At 42.6% G+C, this 12,405-nt stretch overlaps 1 pseudogene; it reads right to left on the bottom strand.

Moving 5' to 3' along the window:
* Positions 1–10,885: 10,885 nt before the first annotated feature.
* On the bottom strand, positions 10,886–11,806 carry LOC140504545 (vomeronasal type-1 receptor 1-like; annotated as a pseudogene).
* Positions 11,807–12,405: the final 599 nt, after the last annotated feature.

The raw sequence follows: 12,405 nt of genomic DNA, 5'->3' as shown, positions 1-12,405 counted from the left end.
ACCCAACCATTGGAGAGTGCAGGATGGGACATACATTTTCAGACGAAGTCCATGGGGCTGACTTGTTCTGCTTGACCATGTTTATTTGTTAAGAAGCAGGGCTTCGACTTGGGGAATGGAGTTTGCCTGAATCCAGAAGTAACCTGACAGGATTAGGAAGACTCTAATCTGAGGAAATTTAGTAGGAATAAATGTAAAGACTTCCATTTATGCACAAAAAACGAAATTCAAAATGAAAGGCAGAAGTCACGGTCAGGTCATTCCTATTATGAAATGACCTGATGGATACTGTGGACTGAAAGCTGACTCTGCTTTGGCAGTTTAGCAAAGAAAAGGAGATGAGCACTTAGGCAACATTCTCAGAGGCATACTTCTGGAAATCCTGAAGAAATGTTCCACTGTACCTTGTTCCATCATACCTTATCTCAGGATTAGCTACAGTTTTGGTACTGGGCTTTGAAAAGTCTCTCGAGAAGCTAGAGAGTGGCCAGACAAGGGCTTTTGTTACGTTGGAGAATCCAGAAGAGTCTGAATTAAAATGAGGATCCTTGAGAGATCTCAGAGGCATTCAAGCAATCCTAAGGCTGATGGCTCTCTGGGCACCCAATTCCTGCCCATGCTCACTGGGATTAAGAAAAGCACTTCCAACCCAGAGTTAGGGAGCTCCAATGAGGGAAGAGGGGAAGGGAATAACACTGTACTGAATGCTTGCTATGGGCCAGGCTAAGCTAAGCACTTAAACAATATCTCCTTGGATCCTCATCACAACTCTGGGATGGGGTACGTGATATTATCACCTCCATTTTACGGTTGAGAAAACTGGGGCAAACAAAAGGTAAGTTATTTGCTTAGGGCCATGCTGCTAGTAAGAGTCTGAGGTTATAGCAGAGTTTGCTCTCAGGCTCAGAAACCTCCAGCACATTACTATAAAATGGAAAATCCTTTTTCCTGTGAGGAGGCTCTTGTTGACAAGTTTGCCACAAGTTCAACACACAGGAAACTGTCCAGGGCACCATCCTTTCCCTACCCTGCCCAGTGTGAAGGTTAATGGCTGCCTCCTACTCTCTATATGACAGCCTGAGGCTGACAGCAATGCTCACCTGGCTGCCTGCTGTGCTCTTGAGGACACCGGGATCCAATCTGCCAGACCACACAAGAGACAACCTGGCCTGTAGTTATAGGGACTGGATATCTGAGCTCATCTCCCTCTTGGAGATGTAATTATCATGTCATCTGCAGGAGTAGTGACATTATTTTCTCAGGGAGTCAGTGATGTCTCCAAGGGGGTGGAAACTTCGGCCCTGAAGCCAATCCCCATCAGATATTAAGCCTGAGCCATGAGAGTGCTGAGTCAGCAGATGCAGCAGCTGCGAGAAGAACTTTGTTATGTTCTTTATGGGAGGGAGAGGCAGACATGACCTGGCTGTGACCATTGAGAGATGGTAATCCAGAATCCCTAGGACTGTCTCCCTATCATTAGCCCTTGAGCTCAAGCCCTTGGTTGGGATACTATGGCTCCACATTGGACTATAGGGAAGTGATGCTCACTTTGGTCAAACCTACATCCTGCTCATGCTTTTTCACTTTGAGGCCCTGAAGGCTCCAGTGCGAATATGGTGTAGGTTGAAATGAAAGAAATGATCCCCATGAACATTCTTGTGGATGCACATAGTGGGAGGATTTACCATGAGATGAGATGAGGTGCCAGTGACATCATGGCAAAGATATCTCCTTTTCTTGGTAAACTACAAGAACAGATGTATGCCCCCTGCAAGTGCCTACGTTTGGTTGTACCCCACACAGCAGGGTAAATTCCATGTGAGCAAGCCCTGACCACTTTGTACTAAAGATTCTTTGTGGACAGACCAGAAGAGAGTAATGAGGATTTCCCAGTTCTCAGATCTCATGCTCTGTGGCCTCATTCAGGGGATTCCCAGGATTCCATCTACCCCCATTTCCCTCCAACTACATTGATTTTGGCCTGATTAGAAGCCCTGTGTTCAAGGGTGTTTTTCCCTCATTAAGCTCCTTGAGGACAGAGATTGTCTTAGTCTTTGTGCCTCCAATACTTAGCATAATGCCTGGCACATAGTAGGCACTGAAGAAATGTTTATTAACTCATTTCCCTCCCTTCAGTCCTGCATGTTCCATGTATGCACGTGTGTCCAGGTGGGTGCATGGAATGAAGCATGACTTTAGGGAAGGGAATTGCTTCCTAGCTCTGCCAATCTGTCCTCCTTCCTCCAGTTTTTTGTATGGAACCATAATCGATCATTCAGTCTTTTAAAAAGGAGAATTCACTCTAATACTTGATATTAAAGACAGAGCATGACCAAGTAGAAGGAGCACTGGTCTTGAAGTCAGAAGCACAGGGGCCGATGGTGTGAAGGAGGGAGATGATTCTACAAGGAGGATCTTCCATACTCCATACTTATTTGAGGTAATTTAATCATTGTATGGATATGATGAAGTTTCTGCTCTACCCCCACCCACACAGTGGTGAAGGGCAGGTTCTAGAAATATCTTCTAGAAACCTCTGTCCCAGTTGGCATTCCAAAGGATGTTTATGAAGAGGTCTTGGTTCTTTGAGAACGTTCTTTGGGATATTGGAAATGTGTTGTGGTCCCATATCTTTGGATTTTGACTGTTGCACAAAGAACATTAGTCACTGAATGGCCTGAGGACTAATATCTAACTCAGCTCCATAGCAGGTCTATGTTCAAATGAAAAACCCTGTTGGAGAGGTATGCTTGGCAATCTCCTTTCCCAATATACCCATTTATATTCAGGAACCTGGGGAGAAGGACAATCTGGGAGACTCAGAAATCCATACTATCACATGGAAGACAGCCACCATGTTTTCTCACCTGTTAACAAGCCAAGAACTTGAACTGACTCTGGGGCTGGCCAATGTTACAGCAAAGGCTATACAACTCAATCACAAAAGTCACTACAGAGGCCTAGCAGGGCAACTGTAACCTACCATCTACCTTGCTGTCATAATACATAGGGCATAGTGAATCAAGTAGTATAGGCCTCACGCACTTAGTGTCCACAGTAGGTGCAATCACGTCTTATCATTAGATACCTTGCTCACAAAAACTCTTCTGGTATACACACGCACATGCACACACACACTCATACATAGTCACACTTACACACACATATACATACTCACATACACACACATAAAAACACATTCTCTGCAAGAAAAAAATGTCATTCTGATGGGAAATAGGCATAGGGATACATTCCTTTTTTTAAAATATATTTTCACCTTAGTCATGTTGCACAGAAAAATTAAAACGAATAGGAGAAACCATGACAACAAAACAAAACAAAACATAACACAAGAGAAAATGGTCTACTTCATTCTGTGATCCAGTTCCATAGTTTTTTCTCTGCATGTAGCAAGTGTTTTGCCTGAAGAGTTCATAGGGAATTTTTGAGGTCCTTGCATTTCTGTGAAGGCCTAATTGTATCAGAAACCTTCCTCACACACTGTGGTTGTTGCTGTGTACAAAGTTCTCCTGGTTCTGCTCCTTTCACTAAGCATCAGTTCATATAGGTCCTTCCAGCACTCTCTGAAGTCTTCCTGTTCATCATTTCTTATAGTACAATAGTATTCCATTGCATTCATATACCACAACTTGTTAAGCCATTCTCTCATCGGTGGGTATCCCTTCAATTTACAGTTCTGGCCACCACAAAGAGAGATGCTATAAATATTTTTGTAGATGTGGAACCCTTTCCCATTTTTATGATCTCTTTGGGATACAGTCTTAGAAGCGATATTGCTGAGTCAAAGGGTTTGCACATTTTTGTAGCCCTTTGGGCATAGTTCCAAATCACTCTCCAGAATGATTGGATCAGCTTACAGCTCCACCAACAATGAATCAGTGTTCCAACTCTCCCACATTGTCTCAAACATTTATCATCTTCCTCTTTTTTCAAAAATTAATTAATTAATTAATTTAACTTCTAACATTCATTTTCACAAAATTTGGGCTTCCAAATTTTCTCCTCATTTCTCCCCTCTCCCCACCCCAAAACACCAAGCATTCTAATTTCCCCCATCACCAATCTGCTCTCTCTTCTATCATCCCTCTCTGCCCTTGTCTCCATCTTCTCTTTTGTCCTGTAGGGTCAAATAACTTTCTATACCCCTTTACCTGTATTTCTTATTTCCTAGTGGCAAGAACAGTACTCGACAGTTGTTCCTAAAACTTTGAGTTCCAACTTCTCTTCATCCCTCCCTCCCCACCCCTTCCCTTTGGAAGGCAAGCAATTCAATATAGGCCAAATCTGTGTAGTTTTGCAAATGACTTCCATAATAGAAGTGTTGTGTAAGAACTAATTATATTTCCTTCCATCCTATCCTGTCCCCCATTACTTCTGTTCTCTCTTTTGATCCTGACCCTCCCCATGAGTGTTGACCTCAAATTGCTCCCTCCTCCCCATACCCTCCCTTCCATCATCCCCCCCACCCTGCTTATCCTCTTATCCCCCACTTTCCTGTATTGTAAGATACGTTTTCATGCCAAAATGAGTGTGCATTTTATTCCTTCCTTTAGTGGAATGTGATGAGAGTAAACTTCATGTTTTTCTCTCACCTCCCTTCTTTATCCCTCCACTAATAAGTCTTTTGCTTGCCTCTTTTATGAGAGATAATTTGCCCCATTCCATTTCTCCCTTTCTCCTCCCAATATATTTCTCTCTCACTGCTTGATTTCATTTTTTAAAGATATGATCCCATCCTCTTCAATTCACTCTGTGCACTCTGTCTCTATGTGTGTGTGCGTGTGTGTGTGCATGTGTGTGTGTGTAATCCCACCCAGTACCCAGATACTGAGAAGTTTCAAGAGTTACAAATATTGTCTTTCCATGTAGGAATGTAAACAGTTCAACTTTAGTAAGTCCCTTATGACTTCTCTTTGCTATTTACTTTTTCATGCTTCTCTTCATTCTTGTGTTTGGAAGTCAAATTTTTTTTTCAGCTCTGGTCTTTTCATCAAGAATGCTTGAAAGTCCTCTATTTCATTGAAAGACCAATTTTTCCCCTGAAGTATTATACTCAGTTTTGCTGGGTAGGTGATTCTTGGTTTTAGTCCTAGTTCCTTTGACTTCTGGAATATCCTATTCCATGCCCCTTGATCCCTTAATGTAGAAGCTGCTAGATCTTGTGTTATCCTGATTGTATTTCCACAATACTTGAATTGTTTCTTTCTAGCTGCTTGCAACATTTCCCCCTTGACCAGGGAACTGTGGAATTTGGCCACAATGTTCCTAGGAGTTTCTCTTTTTGGATCTCTTTCAGGTGGTGTTCTATGGATTCCTTGAATATTTATTTTGCCCTCTGGTTCTAGAATCTCAGGGCAGTTTTCCTTGATAATTTCCTGAAAGATGATGTCTAGGCTCTTGTTTTGATCATGGCTTTCAGGTAGTCTCATAATTTTTAAATTGTCTCTCCTGGATCTATTTTCCAGGTCAGTTGCTTTTCCAATGAGATAATTCACATTATCTTCCATTTTTTCATTCTTTTGGTTTTGTTTTGTGATTTCTTGGTTTCTCATAAAGTCATTGGCCTCCATCTGTTCCATTCTAATTTTGAAAGAACTATTTTCTTCAGTGAGCTTTTGAATCTCCTTTTCCATTTTGCTAATTCTGCTTTTGAAAGCATTCTTCTCCTCATTGACTTTTTGAACCTCTTTTGCCAATTGAGTTAGCCTATTTTTCAAGGTGTTATTTTCTTCAGCATTTTTTGGGGTCTCCTTTAGCAGGGTGCTGACCTGCTGTTCATACTTTGCTTGCATGTCACTCATTTCTCTTCCCAGTTTTTCCTCCACCTCTCTAACTTGATTTTCAAAGTCCTTTTTGAGCTCTTCCATGGCCTGAGCCCATTGAGTGAGCTGGGATACAGAAGCCTTGACTTCTGTGTCTTTCCCTTATGGTAAGCATTGTTTTTCCTCATCAGAAAGGAAGGGAGGAAATGTCTGTTCACCAAGAAAGTAATCTTCTATAGTCTTATTTTTTCCCCTTTTCTAGGCATTTTCCCAGCCAGTGACTTGACTTCTGAGTGTCCTCTCCACCCTCACCTATCCTCCAGATCTGCCTAGTCAGCACTTGCAGTCTGAGATTCAAATGCTGCTTCCCAGCCTCAGGGCTTTTGGTGGGGGCAGGGCTGCTATTCAGTGTGAGATCAAGTTCAGGTGCTCAGGTGGGGGCAGGGCCGCCTCCCAGGCTCAGTTCCCTCAGGGGGTTTATGCAGAGACCTTCAACAATAGATCTGGGCTTCTGCCTGCTTGGGGATCCCTGGTCTGCTCCCACCTCTGCTGCTGCCTCCCCGAGGGGGCCTGAGTTATGGGGGCACCCCACACCCGTCTCGGCCCGCCGAAGAGTCCCTCTCACCGACCCTTGTTACCTGTGGGTGGGGGACCTGTGCAGCTGCTGGAGATTCCATCCCTGACTGCTGCTCGGATCCTCTCCTTTCCATGCTGTGCCACCAAGGCAGGGTTGAGCAGCTCTGCTCTGGGTCGGGACGCAAGGGACCTTTTGCGAGAGGTTTTCAGGCTCTCTGGAGCAGAAACCTCCTCCGCTCCGTTGTTCTGTGGTTTCTGCTGCTCCGGAATTCTCTGGTGGTTCTTTTTTTTACAGATATTTTATGGGCAGTGGGTTTGGAGGTAGCGTATGTGCGTCTTTCTACTCCGCCATCTTGGCTCCGCCCCTCAGCTGAGCTATTTAGAACCATAAAAGAGGATGCTGTGATAACACTGTCCTCAAGATACCAACATATTTAGAAAAGACAACAGTGGTCACTAGATTGGAAAAGATTCTAATGAAGGGCAATGCCAGGGAATGTTGAAATTGCCAAACATCTACACTTACTTCACATGGCAGAAAAGTTATGGTTAAGATTCTGCAAGCTAGGCTGCAGCAGTAGTGAACTGAGAATTACCAGAAGAGCAGGCTGGTTTTAGAATGAGTAGAGAATTACAGACCAACATTTTCTGGATCATGGAGAAAGCAAGGGAGTTCCAAAAAGTTCCACTTTTGTTTCAGTAATTACACAAAAGCCTTTGACTGTGTGGATCCTAACAAAATGAGGCAAACTCTCAAAGAGATGGAAGGATCTGATCATCTTACTTGTCTCCTGAGGAACCTGCATGTGGGTCAAGAAGAAACAGTCAGAACCAAAAGTGGAAAAACTGATTCGTTTAAGACTGGAAAAGGAATATGATAAGGCTATATATTGTCACTTTATTTATTGAATTTATATGTCGACATAATGCAAAATGCAAGGCTGGATGAATCAAAACCTGGAATTAAAGTTGCTGGAAGAAATGTCAGAGATCTCAGATATGCAGATATTACCACTCTGTTGGCAGTGATGAGTAATTGAGAAGTCACTTGATGAGGGTGGAAGAAGAGAGTATAAAAGCTGGTTGGAAGCTTAACTTAAAAAAAATACTAAGAGCTTGGCGTGTGTTCCCATCACTTCCTGGCATATAAAGAGAGAAAAAATGAGAGCAGCATAAAATTTTATATTCTTTGGTTCAAAGATCACTGTAGACAATGACTGCAGGAAGAAATTAAAAGATACTTCCTCTTTGGAAAGGAAGTTATGGCTTGCTAAAAAAAACTTCTTCCCTCATTCTCTCATTTTTATTTTGAATTCCTCTTGAAATTCTTCCAGTATAGTGTGTACTTGTAGCCGTCTCTAGATTAGAGAGAGGGAAGAAAAAAAGAAATTTATATGAGAATTGTGTGGTATATTTGAGAGTTACAGCAAGTTGTGCAGAGCAGATTTGCAGTTTCATGCACATTCTTTTTATTGCATTATGTTGTGCAAATGCTTGTTCTATTCAAAAAATTACTGTTTTTAATTTGAAAAAAGAAAGTCAATGGGAGCAGCACACTAAACAACAGATACATGACCTTGCTGACCAAAGTTTGCGTAGCCAAAGCTGTGGTTTTTCCAGTAACAATATATAGCTGGGAGAGTTGGATTAGGAGGGAAGCTAAACATGGCAGAATTAATGCTTTCAAACTATTGGCTGGAGAAGACTTTTGAAAGTGCCTTGGACTGCAAGGAGATTAAGTGAGTCAATACTTAAAGAAATTAATTCAAGCTATTCATTGTAGGGTAGAAAACCGAAGTTGAAGTCACATAATGAGAAGACAAAACTTACTGGAAAAGACCCTGATGTTGGGAAAGTTTGAAGGCAAAAGGAAAAGGAGATGGAAGAGGATGCAAAGGATAGATAGTGTCATGAAAACAATGAGCATGAAATTGGACAGTCTTCAAGAGATAATGGAGGGTAGAAGGGCTATGGCTCATGGGGTCAGGCAGAGTCAAATATGACTGAATGATAACAACTACAAAATTTCTCCTTAGACAATGCCACCACCTTGGTGTAGGGTGCCATCACCTCATATTTGAACTGTTGAAATGGTCTGCCTGCCACGAATCTCTCTCTACTCCTATGCATCCTCCCCTTGGCTGCCAAAGTGATTTTTCCTGAAACACATGTTCATACAGGTATGATATATGATCATGTATGATGCATCCCTTCCTCCATTGGATCAATTCCAGTGGTTCTCTATCACTTCCAGGATCAAATATTAAATTATCAGTTTAGCACCTAAATCCCTTCATCACCTGCCTTTCCAGTCTTCTTACACCTTATATGCCACCATATACTTTTAGATCCAGTGACACTGTCTCCTTTGCTCTTCCTCTCACCAAATCATGCACCTCTAGACTTGAGGCACATTCTCTGCCTGTCCACCAGACCTGGAATGTCTCCTTCCTCACTCTGCCTCCTGGCTTCCCTGACTTCCTTCAAGTTACCATCTCAAAGCCCACTCTCTTTTCTACGCAGCTTTCACAGTTCTCTTGAATACTTGTGCCTTCCTTCTGTCAATTATTTCCAATATATTCTTTCTTTAAGTTGTTGGGAAGAGTTGTTTTCTTGTCCTGTCCCTCATTAGACTGTGAGTTCCTGGAGAGCAAAGATATTGTTTGCATTTCTTTATCTCCATAGCACTTAGCACAGTGTCTATCATGCACTTAATTGCTTAATTAATGCTCATTGACTAACAGACCCTGAACTGAGGCCCAGGGTTTCTGTCAGTCCTCTTGGAAGGGGTAGGTGTTTAGACATCTCTCCTATTATGTCTACCAGGGAGCTCAGAAAAGTTTTGGATATTTCCTATGTGCCATGAGTATTGGACACTGGGTCCTGATGTGCCTTTGCCGTCACGGAACTCTTCAAAGGAAATTTAAAAAAAGCACACCTGGAACCAAGAGAATGCAACATTGCCTGTGCTAATGGACTTTTCAACGTCTCCTTTGTCTTGAAGAAATGAGACTGTATACAGCTATGCTATTACCCCATTAGGAAAGCTCCTTTTCATTTTGGAATTGGTCCACGACTTTTTCTACTTTAATCATAAAATGTCCCTTGTTGGTTGTCACAGGTCATCAAGATCCACCTCACTCAAATCACAGACAATGGGAAGTTATGTCATCATCCCCCTGCTGTCATAGTCCTCCCTTGACAATGAAGGACAAATCTCTCTCTCTCTCTCTGTCTCTCTGTCTCTCTCTGTCTCTCTCTCTCTCTCTGTCTCTCTGTCTCTCTGTCTCTCTCTCTCTCTCTCTCTCTCTCTCTCTCTCTCTCTCTCTCTCTCTCTCTCTCTCTCTCTCTCACACACACACACACACACACACACACAGGATCCACAAATACTCGCAGGCCAGTTGACCAGTAGGGGGGCAAACTGGAAGAGCTTCTTAGTAGGCTGGTTCCTCTGGATTTGTGACCTTACCAGTCAACTGATGCTGACTACACACGGTCTTAAGTGGACACAGTTGAAACTGCCAGGGCTTCTTCCAATCTGGACTTCTTTTCAATAGAGGATAATACTCATTGTCATATTGTGTTAGTCCTTTGTTCTTGAAGAGGACTGTGACATCAAGATGATGACATGACCTGAAGTTGACTTTGATTTGAGTGATGGAGGGCTATGCAAGGTCACCAGTCTCACTTCCAATTGCCATGTAGTATAGGGCCAGGGAATCTCCTGTGAGGAGGGTATGAGAAAGACAGATCACTTATTTCGAGACAACCTAGCAATCAATGAATCAATAAGTATGTATTAAGGGACTACCATGTGCCAAGCTCTGGGCCAGGGTCTGGGGTGATAATGACAAAGAATAAAACATTCCTTGCCCTCAACAAGCTTATATTCTGTTGTGGACACAGGAAAGACATATAAATTCGCACAACATAAATGCAAAGTAAATAAATAGAAATAAACACAAAGTCATTAAATCCAAGATGGTTTGTAAAAGAGTGTCTGAGCAAGTGGAAAGATTGTTTAAGGCTTCACACAGAGAGAGTGCCTAAATGGCATCTTAAAGGAAGAGAGATCCTAGGAGATGGAAGTATGCAGACAGTATAAAGAGGTAAGGAGACTTTCTCTGGCACAGGAGCAGGTCAGTGCAAAAGCAGGGAGATGGGAGATAGACTGTGTGTGAAGAACAAACGGGAAAAAGATTTGAGCAGAATGCAGCAGAAGAGTACCATCTGATGATGCTGGAAAGAGTGTTTGGGGTTCAGTTGGGACAACCTAATACAGAAGACTTTATATTTCATATCACAAACTTATGAAAGCTTCTGTCCCTAGTACTCCCAAGGCCTTATTCAAGTCCCCCTCTCTTGTATATTTAGGATTGTGAAAAGTTGACATCTTCCACAACTACAGATCCTGGTCCATTTTGACTTATTTCACTGGAAAAAGGCAGGTCAATCTGGGTTCTTCCCATAAATCTTCACTAAAGAATCTTTCTCAAGGAAGGTGAATTGGCTCCCAAACCCTGTCAGCTATTCTGAGTATAGAGATTTAGCTTCAGTCAGGAAGGACAACAGGACTAGGATCTTTGAGTGTCCCTGTGAATGAGCAAAAAGGGGCTGATGCTTGGGAAATACAATTCAATGAATGTAGTCACAACCTCTACCCAGGCACCAGACTGAAGTGCATACACTGTATTTAGTGTGAAGGCACAACTGATACAATAAACAGAAACGAAGATGCCCACCAGCAGCTGGATGGTCTGGGTGGCCTTGATCTCTGGAAATGTCCTTGGGGAGAAGCTCAGTCTGTGAACGTGCTGGATTCTCTGATGATGTCTGTACAGTAGATATATCATGTAGGCACTGGTGCAGACTATTGATCCTACAAAGATGTCTCGAACGCAGGGCAGGATAGAAAGCTCCTTAAGTGTCTTTTCCCAGTAACAATAAAGGAGATCCAGTCCACCTCTGTGGCCGTTGTTACTCCTCGATTCTATTATGTATATTGGCACACTAATTTCTACCATCATGGTGAATATCCAGCAGAGGAGACAGGAAGGCCTGATGAACTTCAGAATTCTGACTTTGAGTTTGGTCAGTCTTGAGTTGTTGGGACTAACAGTGACTGCCTGAAAAGCACTCAGGAGGCAGATGGTTCAGATGGAAAGGCCCCGGCTGACTCGGAAAAGGCAATATATCATTTTACAACCTGCATTTCCTGGGACATGTCCTTTTCCTAAATACAAAATTACTAGTGGGCCTCCATGGGAGAGGACTACTATGGTATTAGACAATGTAAATTGGACGAGAATAGGATCCATTTGCCTTGCTTTGTGGTTACTGAACAAAATGAAGCCATAAAAGTAGATGAACAAGGAGTTACCCAGGACCGCAACTCCAGTCTCAGAAAAGAAGATCATCCCCATTACTACATTTTATAGATGCATGTTCTTAGAGTTTTAAGTCGTTATAGCTGGACATATCATGAAAGAAGAAAAGAAAGAACATTCAAGAATCTTCCATGGTGAGCACAATGAAGACCCACAATCCACCTGTGAGAATAGTGAAGGAAGCTCATGACAAGGTGGTAGCGGGTGGCCAACTGCCTTCAGAATTTCCCATCACACTTTCAGGTCCATGCATGGACATACACAGAAACAAACACTTCTTCCCAACACTTGGCTCCACATACATATGTGCCGGTTGACACATAACTCATCTTATTCTCCCCAGGTGTCATTCATGAGCTATACAAATCCTACATTTGCCAGTTTGACTTCTACTTGTGAAATAATGTATAACTTGGCTTCCAACCAAGGGTGTGGTCTTTTGGATGATTCAATATTTGTGAAGGGGGGGACCAGTAGGTGGTGCAGTGGATAGAGCACCAGTGCAGAAGTCAGGAGGACCTGAGTTGAAATCTCACCTCAGACACTTGACACTCACTAAATGCGTGACCTTAGGCAAGTCACTTAACCCCAATTGTCTCATCCTGGGTCATCTCCAGTCATCCTGATGAATATCTTGTCACTGGATTCAGATGGCT

The sequence above is a fragment of the Notamacropus eugenii genome, chromosome 5 (genome assembly GCF_028372415.1).
Source record: "Notamacropus eugenii isolate mMacEug1 chromosome 5, mMacEug1.pri_v2, whole genome shotgun sequence".
Lineage (NCBI taxonomy): Eukaryota > Metazoa > Chordata > Mammalia > Diprotodontia > Macropodidae > Notamacropus > Notamacropus eugenii.
This window is presented reverse-complemented; position numbering and strand designations above follow the sequence as displayed.